This window comes from Sceloporus undulatus, chromosome 3, assembly GCF_019175285.1.
Source record: "Sceloporus undulatus isolate JIND9_A2432 ecotype Alabama chromosome 3, SceUnd_v1.1, whole genome shotgun sequence".
Lineage (NCBI taxonomy): Eukaryota > Metazoa > Chordata > Lepidosauria > Squamata > Phrynosomatidae > Sceloporus > Sceloporus undulatus.
The window spans coordinates 29,462,470-29,467,419 of NC_056524.1; the positions used below are offsets into that span (position 1 = coordinate 29,462,470).

A 4,950-nucleotide genomic window follows, 5' to 3' on the forward strand; every position below is an offset into this window, starting at 1 on the left:
CCAGATGTCCTTTCAAAGCAAGCTTGTAAGTGCTGGAAATGAAACAATGCTCACCACTTAAAGATGTCTTAGAGAGAGCAGCATAGTAGAGCTGTACTTTTCTGTCTCCTCATCTCTTATCCACATGTCCTACCCATCAGTTAAGTAGTTTCCAAAGTCTCCCCATCTCTTATCAACCTATCCTACCCACTCTGAAATGGAAACTGATGTTCTTTCTGGAATTTTTCACCTCTTCCCTTCCCACCCTCTTATTCTCTGTCACTTCTACTAAAGGCAAAACTGCCATAATTCACCATTAGATTAGCATTCTTAGAGAGCTTCCATATCTTGGAGAGAGTTTTTATACTAATGCTTTAGCTTGGTTCTTTAGCCACTGGTATCTTTGCTCCTTAATCAGTATTGCTAATGACTGCGCACATGCACTCTCCACGAATAAATACAGTAGTTAGCTTGTAGCAGTTTGCTGCTTAAATGTGACTGCGAACAACAAGCAGTTAGAATAGTCAAGCTGCAAACTTACTTTTAACTGCATATTTCTGGGTTGCCACCAAAAACTGGTGGCACATTTTTCTGGTAAGCCTTGGAAGCCAGATGAGGCCCATAGCCTGCATGCTTTGTACTCTTGTTTTAGAGGAGAGAGGAATGAGTACCGCATGGGTTGCAGTGAGCAGCCTAGCTCATGACTGCCCTCACAAGATGCTGTCTCATTTCCAGTGATGACATTGGGTTCCATTTCAAATCTAGTCAACATCTGTACTTCTAGAGTGGGAAATGCCTTGAGCTGACCCCTTGCAGCTGTGTGGATCACTTAAGTCATTATTAGTTTCCTCCTACCCACAACCCACTCAGACCCCTATATCCTAAGGCAAGTAAGGGTTATGAAGTGATGGGGCTCATGTACCTGAAGGCCACTAAGGATTATAATTTTGTGCAAATCCTGTAAAAGATTGAATGCTCTACATTAATCTGCAGTCCAGCCGCATCTGGAGAGCCTCACGGTTCCCACCTCTGCTGTAACATAAAGCATGGGAGTTGCTAATTAAATTGTCACTATTAGGCCACTGACTTGTTTGTAGTGTAATACCGTGGAGAGAGGAATACAAAATCTTTGTATATACTAACCTCTACTTCGGTGTACGGTACAAAGTAAATTTATGGTTGGAAAGAGCCATCTAGTGGTGAGAGACATGAGGTTGATGCAAGTAGCATTAGGAAGTTATCAGAGGTGTCTTTCTTACTATAGGCTATTAATTATTTCAAAAGTAAACATGTTACTTTGCAATTGTAGAACTTACAGAGCTTGGTAAAAAATATATATTTTTGTAACTCATGCTGGCTGAGGGATTCTGAGAGTTGTAGTCCCATAAATCAAAATCTACAAAAGAGTGAGACCTTTATTGCCCAACCAAAACACATCATATAAGCTTATAATAACATCTGAGACAAAATGTAGGCCTGGGACAGTTACACTGTCACTTTTCTTCTCCTGTATAATTTTAAACATTTTTGCCTGATAAAGAAACCAGTTGAAGCTTTGAAAGTTTGCATGATGTATATTCTACAATTTTGTTGGCTGATAAAGGTATCACTCCTTTGTGGATTTTGTTATATTCTGCTCCATGACCATCATGGCTACTTCTGAATATGTAGCCTCTGAAAAACAAACCCTGTGATAGGGTCGCCGTAAGTCAGAAATGACTTGAGGACTCAGAAGGTCTCTTTCAACTCTTATCTAGCAACAAAGGATTATTGTAATTATTTTAAATAATAATTATAAGCTGCTCTGAGAGCCTTTGGGGCTGAAGAGCAGGGTATAAGTACTCTAAATAAATAAATAAATATTGGCGGTTCCACTAACGTTTATAGCTCTATCAAAGCTGAGAGCCTTTCAGTATCTGGTTCTGCATTTGTGAAACAGATTTCTTTTGCACCTCCGGCTGGAGGAGGATCTTACCTGCTTTTGTAAAGTGTTGAAGACCTTCCTCTTCGATTTGCTCGGTTAAGTTGCTGAGAAGGTGGCTGATGTGGGTAGTGACTGATTATGATTTTAACGATATAGCTGTTTATAGCTTCTAGCCCACATGTGCTATAAGGGAGGTATTTCTTGTGAACTCTCTTCCCATGCTCTCCTCATGCTCTTAGGCTGTGCAATCCTGTCTGGCTCAGCATTACATAGTAGTTTGGCATGCAGATCTATGGGTGCATGTACTTTCTAGAAATAATGCATTTTGACACCACTTTAAGAGCTGGCGCTCCATCCTATGGAATCCTGGGGTTTGTGGTTTCACAAAGTCTTTAGCTTTCTTTGCCAAAGCGTGCTGGTGCCACACAAAACTGCAAATCTCAATATTCTATAGGATGGCACCATGGCAATTAAAGCGGTATCGAACTGCATTATTTCTACAGTGTAGATGCATCCTCAGAATCTGCTAGGGCATTACTTTCAACTACAGCATTAGAGCTCTCTTGCAAAGACTTCTAAATATTTCACAAAACTACAAGTCCTAGGATTCCCTAGAATGAAGCCATGGTGGCTAAAGGGGTTTCAAAGCACTATGACTCCGTAGTGTGGATATTGTGGATTTAGACAGCCCCAATTGCCCTGGAGAGCTTTGACTCTCCTAGCTTCCTTTCAGTTTCCTTTTAACAAACCATTGGAAATTTGATAACATTTTTGAGAAGTCTTCACACTCCTGTAACATGCCGTAATTCTTGGCTCCTCTTCGTCTGCGTCATAATATCTCATGGTTTCAGTAATGTTTCTTTTTTAAAAATATTATTTTTATTGATATTATTGCAGACAAAAATATTTTTAAAATACTTACACACAATTGCACTCATTGGCTCGACATACCCTAATATAACGTAACAATTATAGTAATGTCTAACATGCATACACCATTAGTTATTTCCTTTTTAACAATCCTTTTGTGTAAATTGAAAGTTTCCAACTATCTAAGTACAACTATCTCGTCATTTGAAGCATACCCCTCCTCAAATCTATATTCAATCCCATTACTGCTATTTCTCTATTGAGTAACATAACACTTTCTCCCAATCATCTAGATATTTCTTTGACTAGTTTTGTCATTTTTTCTGTCTGAATTATTTAGCAAAAGGGCAATCCAAGAAGTCTAGAGAAGTTGAGGGTTGTTAAAATAGCCTTGAGGGACCTCATGTCCTTCCTTGCTGCTTGTGGACCCTGTTGCAAAATATCTCCCAGTAGTTGATTGGTTCCTTTTACTCTGGGAGCATAATTTTCAGCTGGTGCATAGCTTCTCTATGTAGAAGCAGAACAGATCCTTTGATTTCCTCTTGAAATCACTGCAGGGAGTACTTTGGGTTGCTTGTGCAATGGAGCCAGTCTTGTTCCAGCAAGTGGAGAAGAAGTAAGTATATCATCCACTGTGTATGTATCATAGAATCATAGAGTATGTATCCTCTTTACCCTGCAAAGCCTTTAAGGGTTGGCCTAAGACATTTTGTGCCATGTGTAGAATCATTTCAGTTCAGAAAAATCCAAGCTTTGGTAGTAAAACCAAGAGTACATTACTCAGAAACCAAAGATGTTCCCAGGAGACGTATGTTGTCAGGACTGAGGCACGAGCCTCAGTATGTTAAAAGCACATAGCAATTCAAACTCTGAGTGGGTTCATACCCCATTTCCTCATATCAGTTTATCACACTGGGGCTAATTTCAGAATTAAAGAGAGATTAAAGTGCATTTAAAGCATCCTGCAAATAAAGCGAAAATGGCGAGTAATTGCATGAATGATTATCACACGGAATTGCGCAAATATAGTGATATCGGAAATGCATTGTGCTGAAATTCTAAAAGTAAAAAGATGCATGTTAATGCTTCTTTGTGACCACCTTAATGGTGGGTTTTGTGCGACGTCGTGTGAAATCATTTCGTGTAATTGCCCGATTTTTCCGGGATATTCACGAGATAAACTCCCAATCTCCTTTGGTGATAAACTTCACTTTTTCTTTACCAATATCCTAGGATCTCCCCTTCTTTCAACCCTGTACCATTCATTCTCATGGGACTGGCCTCAAAGCTCCCAATCTCTACTCCCTGCACATCTGCTTGTCAGTCACTTCAAGGACTGTTGTTATTGTTGTTGTTTATTGTTGTTGTTTATTGTTGTGTGCCTTCAAGTTGTTTCTGACTTCTGGTGACCCTAAGGCAAATCTTTCATGGTGTTTTCTTGGCAGGAATTGTCCTCTCTCAATTTCAGAGGAACGCAAAGGCAAACCCCCTCTGAACAAAGAAAACCCATGATAGGTTCACTTTACGATTGCCATAAGTTGGAAAGACACACACAATAACCACAAACCACTGTCCTCTGATTTGTTCCAACACTCAAGCCCCAAAATCATGCTGATGCTTTCCTCCTTAAAGCCTTCTTCATTTTATAACTTCATTTTACTTGCTATCATTCCACAAAGTGGACAGATGACTTCGATCACTGCTTCTCTCAGGCTATAAGGTGTGAGAGACAGACAATGTTTTCCCCTCAGCATACCAAGAACTTGCACTAAATTTAGGTCCATTGGATACAGTTGCAGCTGGGCCTCCACATCCATGGATTCTTTATCCATGGATTCAACCATCTGCAGCTTGAAAATGTTCAGACTTATATATATATAAATTTCAAAAAGCAAACCTGATTTATTTTTTCATTTTATATAGGGGACACCATTATCCTATGCCCTTGTATTTAATAGGACTTGAGCATCCAATGATTTTGGTATCTATGGTGGCGTCCTGTGACCAAACTCCAGCAGATGCCAAGGGCCCAATATATTTCTTTCCTTCTTGGAAACTTGCTAGGGAGGTGCTGTTAAATGGCCATCCCTTCGAGGAACATTGTTCTAGATCAGTAGTTCTCAACCTTCCTAATGCCGCAACCCTTTAATACAGTTCCTCATGTTGTGGTGACCCCC

The 4,950-nt window shown here is 39.8% G+C and overlaps 1 protein-coding gene across 1 annotated transcript in view; it reads left to right on the forward strand.

The window, feature by feature from the left end:
• The window catches only part of TNFRSF19 (TNF receptor superfamily member 19), a 195,585-nt gene that overhangs the window by 71,497 nt on the left and 119,138 nt on the right, over nt 1–4,950 (forward strand). The gene's annotated exons all lie outside the window — the stretch shown is intronic.